Raw genomic sequence first — 11762 nt, forward strand, 5'->3', positions numbered from 1 at the left:
TTAAATAGAAGATGATCCTCCAAAAATAGGACTTGCGGTTATCATAATGTCTCCATTTTTTCCAGGGATTGCAACACCTTCTGGCTACTTTTGCATGCAAAATGAATTTCCCCAATTTCTTCACTTTAAAACATAAATGAGAAGTAAAGGTAATTTTACATTCCCTAATGATTTCAAGAACATTTCCATCTTCAGGATTAGATGAACAAGATAACCATTTCCTTTCTAGTAGCTCTGTAAAATGTCCACAGTTCTACCATATCTTACAATGCAGGCCTCTTTTTGCATATACTGTCAAACAGCAAATCAAATTATACTCCTTTTTCCCCTGCCAGCTGCTCATGATTTGGCCAGAAAAATATTTCACTCAGATTAATTTATTTTATCCAAGTCAGCAGTATGAGTAGTCCTCTACTTTTTGCAATGGTTGTTAAGTGAATCACTGCAGTTGTTAAGTTAGTAACATGGTTGGTAAGTGAATCTGGCTTCCCCATTGACTTTGCTTGTCAGAAGGTTGCAAAAGGTCATCACAGGGTCATTGGAGACTGCAACCGTCTAAATCAGGGGTCTCCAACCTTGGCAATTTTAAGCCTGAAGGACCTCAACTCCCAGAATACCCCAGCCAGCAAAGCTGGCTGGGGTATTCTGGGAGTTGAAGTCCACCAAGCTTAAAGTTGCCAAGGTTGGGGACCCCTGATCTAAAAATATGCCAGTTGTCAAGCATCCAAATCTTTACCAAATGATCACAGGAAAGCTGCAATGATCATAAGTGTGAAAAATAGTCATGTTACTTTTTTTCAGTGCCATTGTAACCTCAGACAGTCACTAAATGAATGGTTATAAGTAGAGAACTACCTGTCCTTCCTTTTTCTCTTTCAAAGTTTGACATATCCTCTGTGGATAAAGAAAAGGCTAGAGTTAACGAAAAGACTAGCATAGAGTTGACAATGTTTTAGAAAGAGGAATAGAAAATAATCTTGTGGAACATGTGCAGTTATCCTGGAAAGCACGATTCCATCTCCACATTGTCTCATGAATTGCTGGTTCTCATTATTCTTTGAATGTTAGTTGCTTCTCCAAAAATGTCTGAACCCAACAACTGTTTGTGGAAGAGAGTAAAAATTTTCTTACCCTTTCTCTTTCTGACCACACTGACTGCCCAGGCATTGCGCTTTGAGAGTCGTCAGTCCAGCTAGATTGGATGAATTGAGACAGAGGAGGAAATATGTATATCCAGCAAGTTTCCTGATTAAAGAAATGAAAGTTGGACAAGGCTTTTTTTTTCCCCCTGAGAAATCCAAACTGACCTGGTAATTACCACAAGTCAGTTTGCAGGGTTTTTTTTACTAAATATTTATTTATTTATTTATTTATTTATTTATTAGATTTTTATACCGTTCTTCTCCCGAAGGACTCAGGGCGGTGCACAGCCAAGTAAAAACAACAAACACGTAGACAAATTAAAAACATATTAAAAATCTGATTATAAAATGGCCAATTAAGATTTAAAACTAAAATAAAACAATCCTAAAACCCCCTTAAAATTCCATCAGGCTAGCCCTGCACGGTGAAATAAGAAAATCTTGAGCTCGCGTTTAAAGGACCAGAGGTCGGGGAGTTGACGCAACCCCGGAGGCAACTCATTCCATAGGGACAAATGTAATTGTTCATAATTCTATAATACAGAATAGAAAGATGACAGCATATCAGAAATAACTATTTGTAATGTACTTTACTGTGAGGAAACCAAAATTGTTACTGCAGGTATGTGATTTTATCCCTTGCGTCAATTGTTGTTCAAGAAGGACCCAATTTTTAATATGAATCATAGTGATGAGATTGCTGTCATTTCTAATTCTCACCGAACTGTGGAGATGAAAGGGATACCATCTTTCTGCTCAGTGCAAGACTCTTGCTACTAACAGTATCCAAATAAATAGTAATTTAACTTCTGCTTAAATACCTCTAGTAAGGAATAGTCCATCATTTCTTAACACAGTCAGTTTAGTTTCTGCAAAGAAGAAGCTTAACTCAAATCTTCTACCCTGCATTAATTCTAGTTCTGCTCTGTTCATCACCTGAACGGATTCCATTTTTCATAAACATTTTAAAATCATGGTATCCTTGTGCATTAAGACTGTAACCAGTAAAAGTGCATTCTTTCTTGAGCGGAGTTTGACTCCAGGTGGCTTCATGGGCATATCTTTGTATTTTTTTGGCAACAACACAGAAATAGTTTTGCCCCTTGCCAGCTGAGGCTAGGTCGCCTTCTTCAGACATTCCTGGTAACAATTACAAGCTTAAATCTTTTTTATAAAACTATGTGAATCCATTTTAAATAGAAGGGACAATATCATACATTGTCGGAAACCTCAGTAATATAAATGAGAAACATTTGTTTTGATAACTGTGAACAGGTGGTGTGTGATGTAATAAACCGTTGCTGCTTTGCCTTTTCTAATCCATCTTGACAACAACTTTAGAATCAAAGCTGTTTATAAAAATGCATCTTGTATACAAAGTTGCAACCTTCTATGTTAACAATTTTGATGTAAATTTATAATGTGGGTAGTTGTTCTATAGTAGGTGGATAGATCATGTATTTATATGGAAACTATTTTGCAAGACTGTGTGTATTCTCTCTTGCTGTTCTTTTGCAATCTGATGGTAATCGTTCACATGTTTATGAAGCTTTGCACAACATGCCACTGTTTTGCAAAACATACCCTCCCTGCTTTTCTTAAGTATTTTAGGATAATAGTCATTCGGACAAGTAGAGTAATCCTAAAATGTATACTGTAGTGCGGGCCAAAATGAAAATTCTGATACTGGTTTTGTTAGAAACCTGGTATTTTCATAGGACCAACGTTAAATATTTTGACTTTAATAATTTTTAAGAATGAATGTCCATACAAAACAAGAGACTGGGTACTGAAACTACCATTTAAAAAGTTTGTGAGCATTAACACCAAGGTACTATATTTAATTAAAATAATATCTCTGCCATGTTTCCCCGAAAATATGACCTACCCCAAAAGCAAGGCCTAGCTTGATTTTTACACATGTGCCTAACATAAGCCCTACCCTCACCCAAAAAAAAGCCCTAATTAAGACCCCACCCACTCCAAGATGCACGGGTAAAAATTAAGCTAGGGTGGGGATGTGGGGTGGAGCTGCCCTACTACTTACCTTCGGACAGTTGCAGCCAGGCCTTGCACATCCCAACACCTGCCTTGCCGACCCACTTCTGCAACTGGCAAGGCTTTCCTGATCGATCCGGTACTCTGTTATCAGCTGCAGAGGCCTTCAGGAAAGCCTTGGTAGCCGCAGAAGAGGTTCCTGAAGGCCTCTGACAACGAAAAGGAGGCCAGGGGGCGTGACATACACAATTGAGGTGAGTCAGTGGACAAAACCTCCCCCCCAAAAAATAAAAAAAATAAAATAAGACCTAGTGCCTTTTTTGGTGGAAAAAATAATACAAGACAGGGTCTTATTTTTGGAGAAACATGGGTAAGTTCCATCTAATTGGAGCACTGCACTGCCATTGTCAAAGAAGCCCATCAGGAGTTTATCTGCACTGCCCTGACAATTGCACTGCCATTGTCAAGTATAAGCCCAACAACGGGACCAAATCAGTCTCCTTACATTTGCCATTGATTCAAGCCTTATTACTGATCTGGAGGTAAAGCAAATAGGAGGATAAGTCACAGGTGAAATTGGAGATGAGTGAGATATTATCTTTGTATAGGAGTAGAAATTATCCAGGATAAGAAAAGCAGAGGAATGTAACAAAGAATGAAAATGAAGCCCAAATAAGTCCTACTATGTATAGTTGACTTGCTAACATAATGTGACACAAGCGTCAGGCTTTCTAGGTTAACTTGGAAGAGGTTTCTAACATTTTATCTGAGGAAAAGGTTATCAGGGGTCTCCAACCTTGGTCCCTTTAAGACTTGTGGATTTCAACTCCTCAGCTTTGCTGGCTGAGGGACTCTGGGAGTTGAAGTCCACAAGTCTTAAAGGGACCAAGATTGGAGACCCCTGTTTTATATAGTTCCTGATTGTGAAGAGTAGAGTTTCCCTTGGCATCTTTAAGACATGTAGACTTCAACTCCCAGAATTCCCCAGCCAGCATGACTGGCTGGGAAATTTTGGAAGTTGAAGTCCATATTTCTTAAAGTTCCATGGTTGAGAAACCCTGGTATAAAAGAATTCTGTTGTCTTTAACCAAGACACTTTGTTTTAAATCTTCTGATTCAAAGATTGAGAATTGAATGGTCAGAACTGAAAATAATGAAGGCCAACAATTATGTTCTATCCTAAACACGTCTTAGCTCAGGTAAACTGTATGCTTGCATGACACTAGGAAAAAGATATGAGTAGCTACAGAACCAAGTAAAGATGAAGTTTACATATTGATAATTAACAGAATAATAAATGATAGGTTATCATATTAACTGACAAGATTATGATAAACTTGTAATCCTTGATGAAATACTTTATATATTCTTGCTTTAAACACTTTCTTATACTAGTTGGTTCTTTTGGAAACACCATTGTACATTTTTTCTTATATAAATTGGTCTACTGATACTTTTATTCCTGTAAGATAGTCTTGTTAGATGGGGATTCTGAATAGGGGCGAAAAATCCAGATGTTTTCTTTCTACTTGGGTTTTGCAAAACAACTTGTAAATTTTTGACTGAGTTAAGCAAATTGTACTACAATGTTCCTTCTGTATAGTCTTCACTATTGATGTAATTATTGTTATTGACTGAGTAGGTTGCAGATGCCTTTGTTAAATAGATAACTTGTGCTTTAAAAGAACCTGATATTAAAGTAATGTTTGTAAATGTTCATACTTTCTATTAATCATGAAAAGGGTTGGATATTGGTACTAGAACACTGCCACTGTTTTCACATTCCAAAGTGGGCACATGATTGACAAATGACTGTCTGATCTTAGTTTGAAATGAAATGAGTAGGAGATGAAAAGTGTTGCCACATCTCCAAATAATCTACTACAAACTGTGCAGCAAAGAGAGAGAGAAGTTCTACTCAGTTTCATCTCTAAACACTTTTGTCTGAGCTGCTACCTTTAGGGCTTGGAGCCATGAAGAATCAGGCAAGGATCGTCCCAGTAAGGAAATAGATTCTCAGCCTTTCAAAAACACTACTAAAGCTGACAAAAATAAATCAACATAGCTCTCAAATATTGCTGATCTGGGAACATTGAGCTTTGTAGAAGATTTCAGTTCAGCACAGAATCTTATGAAAGCGCTCTGGATTTTAAACACACCAAGCTCTATCTTGAAGCCTGAACAATTAGTGACAAAGGTAATTTGCAAAGAAAAAAGAAATTCTTATAAAAGATTTAATGTTACAATCAAATGAAGAATTTGATGTTCTCAAGAGAAGTCCAGCTTTCTTTTAAAGACAAAAGCCACTTTTGTGCTTTGACATTTCTCCAAAACATAGAGGGCAAGTTCTCAAATACTGAAATGGGTTTAAGTTAAAATAATACAATTATTTATGTCTTTCCATTTCTGTCACATTGCAAATCACAATACAGAGACAACTTTCAGGAGTTCTGAAGATCCCATTCAAGGCTATCATGGAGGAGAAAATTCTGTGCCGTTGTTATAGTGATTTATCAAATGCAAACTGACTGGGAAAAAACCCAAATGTAAAAGCTACTCTGGAAATATGCAGCAAAATGGCAAAAAGTCTTCAGAACAACGATATTGGAACTAGCCAGAATCTATATTTCCTGTTGTCATTCGTCTTTCAACAAGAATAGTTTATAGGTCAGGGTGGAGATTATTGTCTAAGCCCAGATAGCTTAAGTCATGCAATGTGCTAAGCCAAAGCACATTATGGTTTGGCAATGTGCAAAGAGTGACTTTGAAGTAAGTTTTTTTCTTATGAATCCCTTATCTCCCATACAAACAGAAAAATACTTCTCATATTGTTACGGATTCAGAGGAGAATTTATTTAACTGATTTATTCCCAGATCAAAGATGGATCTTCCACACTATGAAATCTATTGAAAGGGATTTGGGGCAAGCCAGATTTTTCACATAAGTACATATAAATGTAACACACTTAATATTACGCAGATCTTTGAAAGAGAATAAGAAATAATGAAAGATAAGGATAAATAATTTAACTAAATCAGGTTTATGCAGTGTCATTCATTCTACCTCTTCGTAACTTGATATCCTTTCAAACTCTTCTGTGACCAAGTCCACTTTCCACTTCATGTGTCGCCTTTTGTTCTTTAAACTTCTCACTGCTACTTTTTTCACAATCTCGTTAATCTCATTCTACATAAATGTCCCAGTCTATCTCTTCTTATCAGATCCCAAAAAATCAAGGTTTCTTCCAAGCAGATTTCTTTATTGTTCTACACTTGTAGACAAAGTCTTGCCAAATTGTAGACCCCTTATCTAAATCAAGCATATCTTCTGAGAACTTCTGGGGGGGGGGCTGTCTTCACCCTCTTTCTATTACACAAACTGTCTGAACTGATTTGCCTCTTACTCCTCTGGAATGTGCCCCCTCAATCCTGGGAGTCCAGCCCATTACCTTCAATCACATTTGACCCATTCATTTATGTATTTCTTTTGCAGTTTCACCTTAATTCAGTTTCTATGATCAAATGCATTGTTGTATTTATTTCACATTCATTCACATATTCGCCATCTATTCATTCTTATGACCCAATCTTTCTTCATTTTACTATCCACAATCCTTATATCGTATTCCACTTCCATCCAGCCTTAGATTCTATATCCTATGCCATGTCCATCAGCAGAAAAAATATCCATTGAAAAAAATATATATTGGGTTCTTCCAATTTCAAGCTTCTTCAAAACATTTTGGAAAGATTCAAGTGTTTGTAAGAGGGAGAAAATGAATGAGGATTTTCACCATCTGAGCAGGAATTTCTTGCACAATCTTGTATAGAATGTTGCATGTGGATAGATGGAATTTGAATAAAAGCTTTCCCAAAAATGATGATGGAATCCTCAGTAATCCCTTGTTTATTCATAACTTCTAGTATTCCAAGAAATACTATGTCAAATATGGGAATGTCATGATTCTTAATGCAAGTCTTGACTTTTGTGATCGATCTTCAAAATTCCATAAAGCAATTCATCTCAGAATTAAAAGCTAGTCGTACAGAATGTTGATTTAAGCAGTTTAAAGAGTCATCCATTCCGCAGCAATTATTCTAATCGATGGATTATTTTAAAACCAGATTGGAGACCAGTGCAATGGGGCTGCTCCTGAAGAACATCCAGAAGCTCTATGAATTGTGGAGTGGTGGCGGCAGTGGCCTAACAGTTGTGCAGATAATTAGCCCAGGGGTCTGCAAACTTGGCTCTTTTAAGACTTGTGGACTTCAACTCCCAAGTTCCTCAGCCAGCTTTGCTGGCTGAGGAACTCTGGGAGTTGAAGTCCACAAGTCTTAAAAGAGCCAAGTTTGCAGACCCCTGCTTTAGCCCAATTTCTGTTCATAGGCAACCAACAATAAATTACTCAGAAGTAACTCCTTATGTGGTTTTTGGTTCCTTGGTTCCCTTACAAACTTTGAGCTTCCAAATGTTTTTCGCAGACAATACCATGTGCAGCACCAATTCAGAAATCCAAACTGGTACTCATTGCAGTTGGGGAACACATGCAGTGAAGTGAAAGATTAGGTTTAATTATGAATGAAAGGGCTAAAAACTATGTCAGAAAGAATAAATTGGTATCACCTCAGTGGTTTTGGATGCACAAGGAAATAGGAAGCTTCAGTTGATAATAGCTGCATGTTACGCTCCATTTAACAGTGATTAGGAAGAACCAGATATTTGGGAGGAAAGAGAGTGCAATGTTCTGAACTAAGTGGTTCGAGAAAAAGATTTGTTCTGCTGTGCAACATGATGAAATAGATATGAATGAGATGAACGTGTACAGAAACTAATTGGGCTACTTGGAGACTCAAGAATGAATTGGAATGGTGGCTAGTAATTATCTATTCAGAAAGAAATTTGTTTCAGTGATTACATGGCTTAAACAAAAGATTCATAAAGAAATGAATACATATCAAAAAATATTTCAATTCAATTATTTACGAAGCAAGGTTGAGAGAATTACTGAAGATAAAAGAATGGTAAAAGGTTTCTGACTGTCCAGAGCAAACAAATTATATAAAAATTTCTTAAGACAGATCAAGAAATAATGGGCTTAAATATTGAGGATATATATTCCTTTGAAAAAATGTTTACATATAGAGCTTTTAACAGTAGAATAGACTGCCTTCAATGGTAATAGTATCTTCTTTGCTGGAGGTGTTTAAACAAAGTTTGCATAGGTACCTGCAAGGTATGCCATTGTAGTGCAATCCTACATTGGGGAGGGAGATGGACTAGATGATCTGCATGGTGTGTAAATGTGGCATATCTCTATGTGTTTACATATTTGCACATTTTAAAAATGTTTACACATTTACAAATGCTTACATAAGTACAAATGGTTTACACATTGATACATTTTACAAATGTATTTACATATTTACACATATGCAAAAAAAGACAAAAAAGCTAAGAAGGAAACAAAAAGAGCAGAACACATCCTTTCCAGGAGCCTATACCTAGATAAGCAGGGATTAACACCAGACAAACAATCGAGTAGAAAATACCCTAATCAAGAAACTTATCTCCACCAACACTAGCAAGGCAAGCTACTATGTATAAACAGGGAGCAAATCTCACATTCACCAGCATTGATGATGTTACCCAGTTACAAGTAGAAAAATAGGGGCCACTTTTGGTGGGAACGTAACACCTTTGGTGTTTAGTCATGTAGGCCACATGATCACAGAGACGTCCTCAGACAGCGCTGGCTCTTTGGCTTTGAAACGGAGATGAGCACCACCGCCTAAGGTCAGGAACGACTAGCACATATGTGGAAGGGGAATCTTTACCTTTACTAGTAAGACTTTCCTAGTGTGCTATAGCCAGTTGTTCTAATGAAACTTCCTCAGTATTAAATATATTTTTGTTCCTCATTTTCCTTTGTGGTACAATTCCTCCCCATCCTAGCAAAACAAAGTATGCATTTCTAAGAAAGCATTAAGGGCAGCAGATAAAATGAACTTGAAAAAAATATTCAGTTCCTTACCCAGAAACTTCTAATCTCTCGCTTCATAAAACAGGCAGAACTAATGCTAAACCCCTTCTAAGAGCATTCCTATCTTCTGTCTTCTGTGCAATGAAGTTTTTTTCTCCCCTTCCGTTTCCCATTAGGTACTTCCAATCATCAAACCAATTAAATCTCTTTTTATTTTCCTAGCTTTGATTTATACTATAAGGTCATTCCAAGACATTTCTAACAGCATAAATTTAGGCAGCAGTGTTTTCAGTGCCTGGTTAGAATCAGTCGGTGTCACAATGGTAAGATTAAAATGTCTCTTGTTCCCAAAAAAAAAAAAAAAAGCCTCCAGCAAAGTGAGCAGAACATGGAAACTGTGCTAATGACATTGGAGCCAGATATATTATCTTATCCGAGCCAAAGGAGAGTGTGGAAACGCTTCAGTCTTCTTCCTATGTTGTTATAGCAACATGTCCTATTTTGTGCAAAATTGCTAGGGATATTATGATGAACAGCCTCACTGCCTCAGTGTCCTGCTTTGCTGGTGTCATTACTCTATTCCACTTAAAACTGGTTTGCAGTCCTAACACTTGACTTCAGGACATGACTCTGACAACATTAAGAGAGAATGGCAGCAGGAAAGAGGAGGGAGACAGAGAGAGAAAGAAAGAGAGAGAAATTTCTTAAGAACCCCAGTGGTTGTTATTGAGGAACATCTATATTTCCTGCATTTTCACTTATTTTAGATTTGGGATCAAGTAGGGTTACTTTCTGTGGATGGAGGGCCAATATTTTAAAAAATTGGGTTTGCATACAAACGAATGTTTAAAAAAAGAAATAAAAATAAAGTTATCTGTCCTAATATGGTGTTTTTTATGTTACACATTCTAAACAGAAAGAGGGGGGAGAGGGGGGAGAGAAAGTGTGTTACATGCATCTTCCACTCCTTTCCCCATCTGCAAAGAATCTTAAATAGGCCGTAGTTCTCCACATAATGTTTTTCCTGCTATTTCCCTCCCCAAGCAGCCTAAACTTGGCAGTTTCTATTCTTGCCATATCAGAACTGATACACTGCAGTGTGAACTGTGAATGAAAAACAGGACAGCAGATCTGGTAAAAAGTCCAAGAGGCAGAACTGAGAAATAATTGGTAATATTAGTAATATTACTGAAAGCTGTAGGATACCTGAAATCACCCTAAAGTATGCCTCTCTACCACAGCATATTCTGCCTTATTTACAAACCTTGAAAAGCAAGGTTTTCAATCCTAAAGGGTGGGAATCAGGGGTGAAATGCTCCTGGTTTGGACCGGATTGGCTGATCAGGTAGCGATGGTGGCGGGGGGGTTCGGAGAACCAGTAGCAAAAATCCCTGCCCCACCCCCCGCCCAAGCCCAGCTGAGTCGAAGAGGTTGTAAAAAAAATGCTTTTAAAAGGTAAAAAAAAAAAGGCTCTGACAATCCCAGCTGAGCTGCGCGATCATCAGAGCCTTTTTTTTAAACCTTTGAAAGCATTTTTTTACAACCTCTTCGGCCGCAGAGTTGTAAAAAAAATGCTTTTAAAAGTAAAAAAAAGAGATCGCACATCACAGCTGATCATCCCCCCCGCGTGTGCTGTTCTACTTACCCCATGCCTTCTTTTGGCATGCACTCCGCATGCACACCTCACATTTGGTGTGTGGTGCGCACTGTGAATGCACACATAGTGTGCACACTCAGCCAGCAAACCGGTAGTAAACCAGTTCAGATTTCACCACTGGGGGAAATGTATTGCCATCCCTAATATAGCAGGCTTAGGGATGATAGTACAATTTTTCCCCTTTAGAATTGACTGCTTCTTTGGTGGAGGGTGTCTTTCCGGCCGCCTTGAAAGAGGCGGTGGTGAGGCCCCTCCTCAAGAAGCCTTCCCTGGACCCGGCTGTTTTAGGTAATTATCGTCCGGTCTCCAACCTTCGCTTTGCGGCGAAGGTTGTAGAGAGTATGGTGGCATATCAGTTTCCCTTACACCTGGATGAAACTGTCTATCTAGACCCGTTCCAGTCCGGTTTCCGGCCCGGCTACAGCACGGAGACGGCTTTGGTCGCGTTGGTGGATGATCTCTGGAGGGCCAGGGATAGGGGTTGTTCCTCTGCCCTGGTCCTATTAGACCTCTCAGCGGCTTTCGATACCATCGACCATGGTATCCTGCTGCGCCGGTTAGAGGGATTGGGAGTGGGAGGCACCGTTTATCGGTGGTTCTCCTCCTATCTCTCCGACCGTCGCAGACGGTGTTGACGGGGGCAGAGGTCGGCCCGGGCGCCTCACTTGTGGAGTGCCGCAGGGGTTGATCCTCTTGCCCCTTCTGTTCAACATCTACATGAAGCCGCTGGGTGAGATCATCAGTGGTTTCGGTGTGAGGTACCAGCTGTACGCGGATGACACCCAGCTGTACTTTTCCACACCGGACCACCCCAACGGTTATCAAGTGCTGTCCCGGTGTCTGGAGGCCGACGGGTCTGGATGGGGAGAAACAGGCTCAAGCTCAATCCCTCCAAGACAGAGTGGCTGTGGATGCCGGCATCCCGGTACAGTCAGCTAAATCCGCGGCTGACCGTCGGTGGCGAGTCATTGGCCCCGATGGAGA

Source organism: Ahaetulla prasina, chromosome 1 (genome assembly GCF_028640845.1).
Source record: "Ahaetulla prasina isolate Xishuangbanna chromosome 1, ASM2864084v1, whole genome shotgun sequence".
Classification (NCBI taxonomy): domain Eukaryota; kingdom Metazoa; phylum Chordata; class Lepidosauria; order Squamata; family Colubridae; genus Ahaetulla; species Ahaetulla prasina.